Raw genomic sequence first — 13,297 nt, 5'->3', positions numbered from 1 at the left:
TGCTCTGCACGCGTGAGTTCGAATCTCATCCTCGTCGGCAAGTTATCTTTATGACATGTCAATTGAAATTCTTCTGTCCCTCAACCCTTACTGCTCATATTTAGTGCCCCCCTCCACCACTGCCTTTCCAGCAACTCTTTGATTCCTTCCTCAGCTCCTGACTATATTCCATTTCACAATTGTGCCTATCGTCACCTGCTTTTCTCCATGTTTTGTGAAATGGAAGGTTCTTTCACCACCGTGGGCCCAGTGCTGTAAATTACGAGGTGGCCGAGTGGTTAAGGCGATGGACTGCTAATCCGTTGTGCTCTGCACGCGTGAGTTCGAATCTCATCCTCGTCGGCAAGTTATCTTTATGACATGTCCACCTTTGTCAATTGAAATTCTTCTGTCCCTCAACCCTTAGTGCCCCCCTCCACCACTGCCTTTCCAGCAACTCTTTGATTCCTTCCTCAGCTCCTGACTATATTCCTTTTCACAATTGTGCCTGTCGTCACCTGCTTTTCTCCATGTTTTGTGAAATGGAAGGTTCTTTCACCACCGAGGGCCTAGTGATGTAAATGACGAGGTGGCCGAGTGGTTAAGGAGATGGACTGCTAATCCTTTGTGCTCTGCACGCGTGAGTTCGAATCTCATCCTCGTCGGCAAGTTATCTTTACGACATGTCCACCTTTGTCAATTGAAATTCTTCTGTCCCTCAACCCTTACTGCTCATATTTAGTGCCCCCCTCCACCACTGCCTTTCCAGCAACTCTTTGATTCCTTCCTCAGCTCCTGACTATATTCTTTTTCACAATTGTGCCTGTCGTCACCTGCTTTTCTCCATGTTTTGTGAAATGGAAGGTTCTTTCACCACTGTGGGCCAAGTGCTGTTAATGACGAGGTGGCCGAGTGGTTAAGGCGATGGACTGCTAATCCATTGTGCTCTGCACGCGTGAGTTTGAATCTCATCCTCGTCGGCAAGTTATCTTTATGACATGTCCACCTTTGTCAATTGAAATTCTTCTGTCCCTTACTGCTCATATTTAGTGCCCCCCTCCACCACTGCCTTTCCAGAAACTCTTTGATTCCTTCCTCAGCTCCTGACTATATTCCATTTCACAATTGTGCCTATCGTCACCTGCTTTTCTCCATGTTTTGTGAAATGGAAGGTTCTTTCACCACCGTGGGCCCAGTGCTGTAAATGACGAGGTGGCCGAGTGGTTAAGCCGATGGACTGCTAATTCGTTGTGCTCAGCACGCGTGAGTTCGAATCTCATCCTCGTCGGCAAGTTATCTTTATGACATGTCCACCTTTGTCAATTGAAATTCTTCTGTCCCTCAACCCTTAGTGCCCCCCTCCACCACTGCCTTTCCAGCAACTCTTTGATTCCTTCCTCAGCTCCTGACTATATTCCTTTTCACAATTGTGCCTGTCGTCACCTGCTTTTCTCCATGTTTTGTGAAATGGAAGGTTCTTTCAACACCGTGGGCCCAGTGCTGTAAATGACGAGGTGGCCGATTGGTTAAGGCGATGGACTGCTAATCCATTGTGCTCTGCACGCGTGAGTTTGAATCTCATCCTCGTCGGCAAGTTATCTTTATGACATGTCCACCTTTGTCAATTGAAATTCTTCTGTCCCTTACTGCTCATATTTAGTGCCCCCCTCCACCACTGCCTTTCCAGCAACTCTTTGATTCCTTCCTCAGCTCCTGACTATATTCCTTTTCACAATTGTGCCTGGTGTCACCTGCTTTTCTCCATGTTTTGTGAAATGGAAGGTTCTTCCACCACTGAGGGCCTAGTGATGTAAATGACGAGGTGGCCGAGTGGTTAAGGCGATGGACTGCTAATCCCTTGTGCTCTGCACGCGTGAGTTCGAATCTCATCCTCGTCGGCAAGTTATCTTTATGACATGTCAATTGAAATTCTTCTGTCCCTCAACCCTTACTGCTCATATTTAGTGCCCCCCTCCACCACTGCCTTTCCAGCAACTCTTTGATTCCTTCCTCAGCTCCTGACTATATTCCTTTTCACAATTGTGCCTGGTGTCACCTGCTTTTCTCCATGTTTTGTGAAATGGAAGGTTCTTTCACCACCGTGGGCCCAGTGCTGTAAATGACGAGGTGGCCGAGTGGTTAAGGCGATGGACTGCTAGTCCATTGTGCTCTGCACGCGTGAGTTCGAATCTCATCCTCGTCGGCAAGTTATCTTTATGACATGTCCACCTTTGTCAATTGAAATTCTTCTGTCCCTCAACCCTTACTGCTCATATTTAGTGCCCCCCTCCACCACTGCCTTTCCAGCAACTCTTTGATTCCTTCCTCAGCTCCTGACTATATTCTTTTTCACAATTGTGCCTGTCGTCACCTGCTTTTCTCCATGTTTTGTGAAATGGAAGGTTCTTTCACCACTGTGGGCCAAGTGCTGTTAATGACGAGGTGGCCGAGTGGTTAAGGCGATGGACTGCTAATCCATTGTGCTCTGCACGCGTGAGTTGGAATCTCATCCTCGTCGGCAAGTTATCTTTATGACATGTCCACCTTTGTCAATTGAAATTCTTCTGTCCCTCAACCCTTACTGCTCATATTTAGTGCCCCCCTCCACCACTGCCTTTCCAGCAACTCTTTGATTCCTTCCTCAGCTCCTGACTATATTCCATTTCACAATTGTGCCTGCCGTCACCTGCTTTTCTCCATGTTTTGTGAAATGGAAGGTTCTTTCACCACTGTGGGCCAAGTGCTGTTAATGACGAGGTGGCCGAGTGGTTAAGGCGATGGACTGCTAATCCATTGTGCTCTGCACGCGTGAGTTCGAATCTCATCCTCGTCGGCAAGTTATCTTTATGACATGTCCACCTTTGTCAATTGAAATTCTTCTGTCCCTTACTGCTCATATTTAGTGCCCCCCTCCACCACTGCCTTTCCAGAAACTCTTTGATTCCTTCCTCAGCTCCTGACTATATTCCATTTCACAATTGTGCCTATCGTCACCTGCTTTTCTCCATGTTTTGTGAAATGGAAGGTTCTTTCACCACCGTGGGCCCAGTGCTGTAAATTACGAGGTGGCCGAGTGGTTAAGGCGATGGACTGCTAATCCATTGTGCTCTGCACGCGTGAGTTCGAATCTCATCCTCGTCGGCAAGTTATCTTTATGACATGTCCACCTTTGTCAATTGAAATTCTTCTGTCCCTCAACCCTTAGTGCCCCCCTCCACCACTGCCTTTCCAGCAACTCTTTGATTCCTTCCTCAGCTCCTGACTATATTCCTTTTCACAATTGTGCCTGTCGTCACCTGCTTTTCTCTATGTTTTGTGAAATGGAAGGTTCTTTCAACACCGTGGGCCCAGTGCTGTAAATGACGAGGTGGCCGATTGGTTAAGGCGATGGACTGCTAATCCATTGTGCTCTGCACGCGTGAGTTTGAATCTCATCCTCGTCGGCAAGTTATCTTTATGACATGTCCACCTTTGTCAATTGAAATTCTTCTGTCCCTTACTGCTCATATTTAGTGCCCCCCTCCACCACTGCCTTTCCAGAAACTCTTTGATTCCTTCCTCAGCTCCTGACTATATTCCATTTCACAATTGTGCCTATCGTCACCTGCTTTTCTCCATGTTTTGTGAAATGGAAGGTTCTTTCACCACCGTGGGCCCAGTGCTGTAAATGACGAGGTGGCCGAGTGGTTAAGCCGATGGACTGCTAATTCGTTGTGCTCTGCACGCGTGAGTTCGAATCTCATCCTCGTCGGCAAGTTATCTATATGACATGTCCACCTTTGTCAGTTGAAATTCTTCTGTCCCTCAACCCTTAGTGCCCCCCTCCACCACTGCCTTTCCAGCAACTCTTTGATTCCTTCCTCAGCTCCTGACTATATTCCTTTTCACAATTGTGCCTGGTGTCACCTGCTTTTCTCCATGTTTTGTGAAATGGAAGGTTCTTTCACCACCGAGGGCCTAGTGATGTAAATGACGAGGTGGCCGAGTAGTTAAGGAGATGGACTGCTAATCCTTTGTGCTCTGCAAGCGTGAGTTCGAATCTCATCCTCGTCGGCAAGTTATCTTTATGACATGTCCACCTTTGTCAATTGAAATTCTTCTGTCCCTCAACCCTTACTGCTCATATTTAGTGCCCCCCTCCACCACTGCCTTTCCAGCAACTCTTTGATTCCTTCCTCAGCTCCTGACTATATTCTTTTTCACAATTGTGCCTGTCGTCACCTGCTTTTCTCCATGTTTTGTGAAATGGAAGGTTCTTTCACCACTGTGGGCCAAGTGCTGTTAATGACGAGGTGGCGGAGTGGTTAAGGCGATGGACTGCTAATCCATTGTGCTCTGCACGCGTGAGTTCGAATCTCATCCTCGTCGGCAAGTTATCTTTATGACATGTCCACCTTTGTCAATTGAAATTCTTTTGTCCCTCAACCCTTACAGCTCATATTTAGTGCCCCCCTCCACCACTGCCTTTCCAGCAACTCTTTGATTCCTTCCTCAGCTCCTGACTATATTCCATTTCACAATTGTGCCTGTCGTCACCTGCTTTTCTCCATGTTTTGTGAAATGGAAGGTTCTTTCACCACTGTGGGCCAAGTGCTGTTAATGACGAGGTGGCCGAGTGGTTAAGGCGATGGACTGCTAATCCATTGTGCTCTGCACGCGTGAGTTCGAATCTCATCCTCGTCGGCAAGTTATCTTTATGACATGTCCACCTTTGTCAATTGAAATTCTTCTGTCCCTCAACCCTTGGTGCCCCCCTCCACCACTGCTTTTCCAGAAACTCTTTGATTCCTTCCTCAGCTCCTGACTATATTCCATTTCACAATTGTGCCTATCGTCACCTGCTTTTCTCCATGTTTTGTGAAATGGAAGGTTCTTTCACCACCGTGGGCCCAGTGCTGTAAAAGACGAGGTGGCCGAGTGGTTAAGGCGATGGACTGCTAATCCATTGTGCTCTGCACGCGTGAGTTTGAATCTCATCCTCGTCGGGAAGTTATCTTTATGACATGTCCACCTTTGTCAATTGAAATTCTTCTGTCCCTTACTGCTCATATTTAGTGCCCCCCTCCACCACTGCCTTTCCAGAAACTCTTTGATTCCTTCCCCAGCTCCTGACTATATTCCATTTCACAATTGTGCCTATCGTCACCTGCTTTTCTCCATGTTTTGTGAAATGGAAGGTTCTTTCACCACCGTGGGCCCAGAGCTGTAAATTACGAGGTGGCCGAGTGGTTAAGGCGATGGACTGCTAATCCATTGTGCTCTGCACGCGTGAGTTCGAATCTCATCCTCGTCGGCAAGTTATCTTTATGACATGTCCACCTTTGTCAATTGAAATTCTTTTGTCCCTCAACCCTTACAGCTCATATTTAGTGCCCCCCTCCACCACTGCCTTTCCAGCAACTCTTTGATTCCTTCCTCAGCTCCTGACTATATTCCATTTCACAATTGTGCCTGTCGTCACCTGCTTTTCTCCATGTTTTGTGAAATGGAAGGTTCTTTCACCACTGTGGGCCAAGTGCTGTTAATGACGAGGTGGCCGAGTGGTTAAGGCGATGGACTGCTAATCCATTGTGCTCTGCACGCGTGAGTTCGAATCTCATCCTCGTCGGCAAGTTATCTTTATGACATGTCCACCTTTGTCAATTGAAATTCTTCTGTCCCTCAACCCTTGGTGCCCCCCTCCACCACTGCTTTTCCAGAAACTCTTTGATTCCTTCCTCAGCTCCTGACTATATTCCATTTCACAATTGTGCCTATCGTCACCTGCTTTTCTCCATGTTTTGTGAAATGGAAGGTTCTTTCACCACCGTGGGCCCAGTGCTGTAAAAGACGAGGTGGCCGAGTGGTTAACGCGATGGACTGCTAATCCATTGTGCTCTGCACGCGTGAGTTTGAATCTCATCCTCGTCGGGAAGTTATCTTTATGACATGTCCACCTTTGTCAATTGAAATTCTTCTGTCCCTTACTGCTCATATTTAGTGCCCCCCTCCACCACTGCCTTTCCAGAAACTCTTTGATTCCTTCCCCAGCTCCTGACTATATTCCATTTCACAATTGTGCCTATCGTCACCTGCTTTTCTCCATGTTTTGTGAAATGGAAGGTTCTTTCACCACCGTGGGCCCAGAGCTGTAAATTACGAGGTGGCCGAGTGGTTAAGGCGATGGACTGCTAATCCATTGTGCTCTGCACGCGTGAGTTCGAATCTCATCCTCGTCGGCAAGTTATCTTTATGACATGTCCACCTTTGTCAATTGAAATTCTTCTGTCCCTCAACCCTTAGTGCCCCCCTCCACCACTGCCTTTCCAGCAACTCTTTGATTCCTTCCTCAGCTCCTGACTATATTCCTTTTCACAATTGTGCCTGTCGTCACCTGCTTTTCTCCATGTTTTGTGAAATGGAAGGTTCTTTCAACACCGTGGGCCCAGTGCTGTAAATGACGAGGTGGCCGATTGGTTAAGGCGATGGACTGCTAATCCATTGTGCTCTGCACGCGTGAGTTTGAATCTCATCCTCGTCGGCAAGTTATCTTTATGACATGTCCACCTTTGTCAATTGAAATTCTTCTGTCCCTTACTGCTCATATTTAGTGCCCCCCTCCACCACTGCCTTTCCAAAAACTCTTTGATTCCTTCCCCAGCTCCTGACTATATTCCATTTCACAATTGTGCCTATCGTCACCTGCTTTTCTCCATGTTTTGTGAAATGGAAGGTTCTTTCACCACCGTGGGCCCAGTGCTGTAAATGACGAGGTGGCCGAGTGGTTAAGCCGATGGACTGCTAATCCGTTGTGCTCTGCACGCGTGAGTTCGAATCTCATCCTCGTCGGCAAGTTATCTATATGACATGTCCACCTTTGTCAGTTGAAATTCTTCTGTCCCTCAACCCTTAGTGCCCCCCTCCACCACTGCCTTTCCAGCAACTCTTTGATTCCTTCCTCAGCTCCTGACTATATTCCATTTCACAATTGTGCCTGTCGTCACCTGCTTTTCTCCATGTTTTGTGAAATGGAAGGTTCTTTCACCACTGTGGGCCAAGTGCTGTTAATGACGAGGTGGCCGAGTGGTTAAGGCGATGGACTGCTAATCCGTTGTGCTCTGCACGCGTGAGTTCGAATCTCATCCTCGTCGGCAAGTTATCTTTATGACATGTCCACCTTTGTCAATTGAAATTCTTCTGTCCCTCAACCCTTAGTGCCCCCCTCCACCACTGCCTTTCCAGCAACTCTTTGATTCCTTCCTCAGCTCCTGACTATATTCCTTTTCACAATTGTGCCTGGTGTCACCTGCTTTTCTCCATGTTTTGTGAAATGGAAGGTTCTTTCACCACCGAGGGCCTAGTGATGTAAATGACGAGGTGGCCGAGTGGTTAAGGAGATGGACTGCTAATCCTTTGTGCTCTGCACCCGTGAGTTCGAATCTCATCCTCGTCGGCAAGTTATCTTTATGACATGTCCACCTTTGTCAATTGAAATTCTTCTGTCCCTCAACCCTTACTGCTCATATTTAGTGCCCCCCTCCACCACTGCCTTTCCAGCAACTCTTTGATTCCTTCCTCAGCTCCTGACTATATTCCTTTTCACAATTGTGCCTGGTGTCACCTGCTTTTCTCCATGTTTTGTGAAATGGAAGGTTCTTTCACCACCGTGGGCCACTTGCTGTAAATGACGAGGTGGCCGAGTGGTTAAGGTGATGGACTGCTAATCCCTTGTGCTCTGCACGCGTGAGTTCAAATCTCATCCTCGTCGGCAAGTTATCTTTATGACATGTCAATTGAAATTCTTCTGTCCCTCAACCCTTACTGCTCATATTTAGTGCCCCCCTCCACCACTGCCTTTCCAGCAACTCTTTGATTCCTTCCTCAGCTCCTGACAATATTCCTTTTCACAATTGTGCCTGTCGTCACCTGCTTTTCTCCATGTTTTGTGAAATGGAAGGTTCTTTCACCACCGTGGACCCTGTGCTGTAAATGACGAGGTGGCCGAGTGGTTAAGGCGATGGACTGCTAATCCATTGTGCTCTGCACGCGTGAGTTCGAATCTCATCCTCGTCGGCAAGTTATCTTTATGACATGTCCACCTTTGTCAATTGAAATTCTTCTGTCCCTCAACCCTTACTGCTCATATTTAGTGCCCCCCTCCACCACTGCCTTTCCAGCAACTCTTTGATTCCTTCCTCAGCTCCTGACTATATTCCATTTCACAATTGTGCCTGTCGTCACCTGCTTTTCTCCATGTTTTGTGAAATGGAAGGTTCTTTCACCACTGTGGGCCAAGTGCTGTTAATGACGAGGTGGCCGAGTGGTTAAGGCGATGGACTGCTAATCCATTGTGCGCTGCACGCGTGAGTTCGAATCTCATCCTCGTCGGCAAGTTATCTTTACGACATGTCCACCTTTGTCAATTGAAATTCTTCTGTCCCTCAACCCTTACTGCTCATATTTAGTGCCCCCCTCCACCACTGCCTTTCCAGAAACTCTTTGATTCCTTCCTCAGCTCCTGACTATATTCCATTTCACAATTGTGCCTATCGTCACCTGCTTTTCTCCATGTTTTGTGAAATGGAAGGTTCTTTCACCACCGTGGGCCCAGTGCTGTGAATGACGAGGTGGCCGAGTGGTTAAGGCGATGGACTGCTAATCCATTGTGCTCTGCACGCGTGAGTTCGAATCTCATCCTCGTCGGCAAGTTATCTTTATGACATGTCCACCTTTGTCAATTGAAATTCTTCTGTCCCTCAACCCTTACTGCTCATATTTAGTGCCCCCCTCCACCACTGCCTTTCCAGAAACTCTTTGATTCCTTCCTCAGCTCCTGACTATATTCCATTTCACAATTGTGCCTATCGTCACCTGCTTTTCTCCATGTTTTGTGAAATGGAAGGTTCTTTCACCACCGTGGGCCCAGTGCTGTGAATGACGAGGTGGCCGAGTGGTTAAGGCGATGGACTGCTAATCCATTGTGCTCTGCACGCGTGAGTTGGAATCTCATCCTCGTTGGCAAGTTATCTTTATGACATGTCCACCTTTGTCAATTGAAATTCTTCTGTCCCTCAACCCTTACTGCTCATATTTAGTGCCCCCCTCCACCACTGCCTTTCCAGCAACTCTTTGATTCCTTCCTCAGCTCCTGACTATATTCCATTTCACAATTGTGCCTGTCGTCACCTGCTTTTCTCCATGTTTTGTGAAATGGAAGGTTCTTTCACCACTGTGGGCCAAGTGCTGTTAATGACGAGGTGGCCGAGTGGTTAAGGCGATGGACTGCTAATCCATTGTGCGCTGCACGCGTGAGTTCGAATCTCATCCTCGTCGGCAAGTTATCTTTACGACATGTCCACCTTTGTCAATTGAAATTCTTCTGTCCCTCAACCCTTACTGCTCATATTTAGTGCCCCCCTCCACCACTGCCTTTCCAGAAACTCTTTGATTCCTTCCTCAGCTCCTGACTATATTCCATTTCACAATTGTGCCTATCGTCACCTGCTTTTCTCCATGTTTTGTGAAATGGAAGGTTCTTTCACCACCGTGGGCCCAGTGCTGTGAATGACGAGGTGGCCGAGTGGTTAAGGCGATGGACTGCTAATCCATTGTGCTCTGCACGCGTGAGTTCGAATCTCATCCTCGTCGGCAAGTTATCTTTATGACATGTCCACCTTTGTCAATTGAAATTCTTCTGTCCCTCAACCCTTACTGCTCATATTTAGTGCCCCCCTCCACCACTGCCTTTCCAGAAACTCTTTGATTCCTTCCTCAGCTCCTGACTATATTCCATTTCACAATTGTGCCTATCGTCACCTGCTTTTCTCCATGTTTTGTGAAATGGAAGGTTCTTTCACCACCGTGGGCCCAGTGCTGTGAATGACGAGGTGGCCGAGTGGTTAAGGCGATGGACTGCTAATCCATTGTGCTCTGCACGCGTGAGTTGGAATCTCATCCTCGTCGGCAAGTTATCTTTATGACATGTCCACCTTTGTCAATTGAAATTCTTCTGTCCCTCAACCCTTACTGCTCATATTTAGTGCCCCCCTCCACCACTGCCTTTCCAGCAACTCTTTGATTCCTTCCTCAGCTCCTGACTATATTCCATTTCACAATTGTGCCTGTCGTCACCTGCTTTTCTCCATGTTTTGTGAAATGGAAGGTTCTTTCACCACTGTGGGCCAAGTGCTGTTAATGACGAGGTGGCCGAATGGTTAAGGCGATGGACTGCTAATCCATTGTGCTCTGCACGCGTGAGTTCGAATCTCATCCTCGTCGGCAAGTTATCTTTATGACATGTCCACCTTTGTCAATTGAAATTCTTCTGTCCCTTACTGCTCATATTTAGTGCCCCCCTCCACCACTGCCTTTCCAGAAACTCTTTGATTCCTTCCTCAGCTCCTGACTATATTCCATTTCACAAATGTGCCTATCGTCACCTGCTTTTCTCCATGTTTTGTGAAATGGAAGGTTCTTTCACCACCGTGGGCCCAGTGCTGTAAATGACGAGGTGGCCGAGTGGTTAAGGCGATGGACTGCTAATCCATTGTGCTCTGCACGCGTGAGTTCGAATCTCATCCTCGTCGGCAAGGTATCTTTATGACATGTCCACCTTTGTCAATTGAAATTCTTCTGTCCCTCAACCCTTAGTGCCCCCCTCCACCACTGCCTTTCCAGCAACTCTTTGATTCCTTCCTCAGCTCCTGACTATATTCCATTTCACAATTGTGCCTGTCGTCACCTGCTTTTCTCCATGTTTTGTGAAATGGAAGGTTCTTTCACCACTGTGGGCCAAGTGCTGTTAATGACGAGGTGGCCGAGTGGTTAAGGCGATGGACTGCTAATCCATTGTGCTCTGCACGCGTGAGTTCGAATCTCATCCTCGTCGGCAAGTTATCTTTATGACATGTCCACCTTTGTCAATTGAAATTCTTCTGCCCCTCAACCCTTAGTGCCCCCCTCCACCACTGCCTTTCCAGAAACTCTTTGATTCCTTCCTCAGCTCCTGACTATATTCCTTTTCACAATTTTGCCTATCGTCACCTGCTTTTCTCCATGTTTTGTGAAATGGAAGGTTCTTTCACCACCGTGGGCCCAGTGCTGTAAATGACGAGGTGGCCGAGTGGTTAAGGCGATGGACTGCTGATCCGTTGTGCTCTGCATGCGTGAGTTCGAATCTCATCCTCGTCGGCAAGTTATCTTTATGACATGTCCACCTTTGTCAATTGAAATTATTTTGTCCCTCAACCCTTACTGCTCATATTTAGTGCCCCCCTCCACCACTGCCCTTCCAGAAACTCTTTGATTCCTTCCTCAGCTCCTGACTATATTCCATTTCACAATTTTGCCTGTCGTCACCTGCTTTTCTCCATGTTTTGTGAAATGGAAGGTTCTTTCACCACCGTGGGCCCAGTGCTGTAAATGACGAGGTGGCCGAGTGGTTAAGGCGATGGACTGCTAATCCATTGTGCTCTGCACGCGTGAGTTCGAATCTCATCCTCGTCGGCAAGTTATCTTTATGACATGTCCACCTTTGTCAATTGAAATTCTTCTGTCCCTCAACCCTTAGTGCCCCCCTCCACCACTGCCTTTCCAGCAACTCTTTGATTCCTTCCTCAGCTCCTGACTATATTCCTTTTCACAATTGTGCCTGTCGTCACCTGCTTTTCTCCATGTTTTGTGAAATGGAAGGTTCTTTCAACACCGTGGGCCCAGTGCTGTAAATGACGAGGTGGCCGATTGGTTAAGGCGATGGACTGCTAATCCATTGTGCTCTGCACGCGTGAGTTTGAATCTCATCCTCGTCGGCAAGTTATCTTTATGACATGTCCACCTTTGTCAATTGAAATTCTTCTGTCCCTTACTGCTCATATTTAGTGCCCCCCTCCACCACTGCCTTTCCAGAAACTCTTTGATTCCTTCCTCAGCTCCTGACTATATTCCATTTCACAATTGTGCCTATCGTCACCTGCTTTTCTCCATGTTTTGTGAAATGGAAGGTTCTTTCACCACCGTGGGCCCAGTGCTGTAAATGACGAGGTGGCCGAGTGGTTAAGCCGATGGACTGCTAATCGGTTGTGCTCTGCACGCGTGAGTTCGAATCTCATCCTCGTCGGCAAGTTATCTATATGACATGTCCACCTTTGTCAGTTGAAATTCTTCTGTCCCTCAACCCTTAGTGCCCCCCTCCACCACTGCCCTTCCAGAAACTCTTTGATTCCTTCCTCAGCTCCTGACTATATTCCATTTCACAATTTTGCCTGTCGTCACCTGCTTTTCTCCATGTTTTGTGAAATGGAAGGTTCTTTCACCACCGTGGGCCCAGTGCTGTAAATGTCGAGGTGGCCGAGTGGTTAAGGCGATGGACTGCTAATCCATTGTGCTCTGCACGCGTGAGTTCGAATCTCGTCGGCAAGTTATCTTTGTGACATGTCCACCTTTGTCAATTGAAATTCTTCTGTCCCTCAACCCTTAGTGCCCCCCTCCACCACTGCCTTTCCAGCAACTCTTTGATTCCTTCCTCAGCTCCTGACTATATTCCTTTTCACAATTGTGCCTGGTGTCACCTGCTTTTCTCCATGTTTTGTGAAATGGAAGGTTCTTTCACCACCGAGGGCCTAGTGATGTAAATGACGAGGTGGCCGAGTGGTTAAGGAGATGGACTGCTAATCCTTTGTGCTCTGCACCCGTGAGTTCGAATCTCATCCTCGTCGGCAAGTTATCTTTATGACATGTCCACCTTTGTCAATTGAAATTCTTCTGTCCCTCAACCCTTACTGCTCATATTTAGTGCCCCCCTCCACCACTGCCTTTCCAGCAACTCTTTGATTCCTTCCTCAGCTCCTGACTATATTCCTTTTCACAATTGTGCCTGGTGTCACCTGCTTTTCTCCATGTTTTGTGAAATGGAAGGTTCTTTCACCACCGTGGGCCACTTGCTGTAAATGACGAGGTGGCCGAGTGGTTAAGGTGATGGACTGCTAATCCCTTGTGCTCTGCACGCGTGAGTTCAAATCTCATCCTCGTCGGCAAGTTATCTTTATGACATGTCAATTGAAATTCTTCTGTCCCTCAACCCTTACTGCTCATATTTAGTGCCCCCCTCCACCACTGCCTTTCCAGCAACTCTTTGATTCCTTCCTCAGCTCCTGACAATATTCCTTTTCACAATTGTGCCTGTCGTCACCTGCTTTTCTCCATGTTTTGTGAAATGGAAGGTTCTTTCACCACCGTGGACCCTGTGCTGTAAATGACGAGGTGGCAGAGTGGTTAAGGCGATGGACTGCTAATCCATTGTGCTCTGCAGGCTTGAGTTCGAATCTCATCCTCGTCGGCAAGT

At 47.5% G+C, this 13,297-nt stretch overlaps 13 non-coding genes across 13 annotated transcripts; all 13 read left to right on the top strand.

Moving 5' to 3' along the window:
• The first annotated feature begins 2,730 nt into the window (after nt 1-2,730).
• trnas-gcu (transfer RNA serine (anticodon GCU)) lies at nt 2,731-2,812 on the top strand. Its single transcript has one exon. It is a non-coding gene; the product is annotated as a tRNA-Ser (tRNA).
• Nucleotides 2,813-4,580: 1,768 nt separating this feature from the next.
• On the top strand, nt 4,581-4,662 carry trnas-gcu (transfer RNA serine (anticodon GCU)). Its single transcript has one exon. It is a non-coding gene; the product is annotated as a tRNA-Ser (tRNA).
• An 843-nt stretch (nt 4,663-5,505) lies between these two features.
• Nucleotides 5,506-5,587, top strand: trnas-gcu (transfer RNA serine (anticodon GCU)). The gene has a single exon. It is a non-coding gene; the product is annotated as a tRNA-Ser (tRNA).
• Nucleotides 5,588-7,027: 1,440 nt separating this feature from the next.
• Nucleotides 7,028-7,109, top strand: trnas-gcu (transfer RNA serine (anticodon GCU)). Its single transcript has one exon. It is a non-coding gene; the product is annotated as a tRNA-Ser (tRNA).
• An 840-nt stretch (nt 7,110-7,949) lies between these two features.
• trnas-gcu (transfer RNA serine (anticodon GCU)) lies at nt 7,950-8,031 on the top strand. The gene has a single exon. It is a non-coding gene; the product is annotated as a tRNA-Ser (tRNA).
• Nucleotides 8,032-8,264: 233 nt separating this feature from the next.
• Nucleotides 8,265-8,346, top strand: trnas-gcu (transfer RNA serine (anticodon GCU)). Its single transcript has one exon. It is a non-coding gene; the product is annotated as a tRNA-Ser (tRNA).
• A 233-nt stretch (nt 8,347-8,579) lies between these two features.
• Nucleotides 8,580-8,661, top strand: trnas-gcu (transfer RNA serine (anticodon GCU)). The gene has a single exon. It is a non-coding gene; the product is annotated as a tRNA-Ser (tRNA).
• A 548-nt stretch (nt 8,662-9,209) lies between these two features.
• On the top strand, nt 9,210-9,291 carry trnas-gcu (transfer RNA serine (anticodon GCU)). The gene has a single exon. It is a non-coding gene; the product is annotated as a tRNA-Ser (tRNA).
• A 233-nt stretch (nt 9,292-9,524) lies between these two features.
• Nucleotides 9,525-9,606, top strand: trnas-gcu (transfer RNA serine (anticodon GCU)). The gene has a single exon. It is a non-coding gene; the product is annotated as a tRNA-Ser (tRNA).
• Nucleotides 9,607-10,154: 548 nt separating this feature from the next.
• trnas-gcu (transfer RNA serine (anticodon GCU)) lies at nt 10,155-10,236 on the top strand. The gene has a single exon. It is a non-coding gene; the product is annotated as a tRNA-Ser (tRNA).
• A 226-nt stretch (nt 10,237-10,462) lies between these two features.
• On the top strand, nt 10,463-10,544 carry trnas-gcu (transfer RNA serine (anticodon GCU)). Its single transcript has one exon. It is a non-coding gene; the product is annotated as a tRNA-Ser (tRNA).
• A 220-nt stretch (nt 10,545-10,764) lies between these two features.
• trnas-gcu (transfer RNA serine (anticodon GCU)) lies at nt 10,765-10,846 on the top strand. The gene has a single exon. It is a non-coding gene; the product is annotated as a tRNA-Ser (tRNA).
• A 535-nt stretch (nt 10,847-11,381) lies between these two features.
• trnas-gcu (transfer RNA serine (anticodon GCU)) lies at nt 11,382-11,463 on the top strand. The gene has a single exon. It is a non-coding gene; the product is annotated as a tRNA-Ser (tRNA).
• Nucleotides 11,464-13,297: the final 1,834 nt, after the last annotated feature.

Source organism: Osmerus mordax, chromosome 11, assembly GCF_038355195.1.
Source record: "Osmerus mordax isolate fOsmMor3 chromosome 11, fOsmMor3.pri, whole genome shotgun sequence".
Lineage (NCBI taxonomy): Eukaryota > Metazoa > Chordata > Actinopteri > Osmeriformes > Osmeridae > Osmerus > Osmerus mordax.
This window is presented reverse-complemented; position numbering and strand designations above follow the sequence as displayed.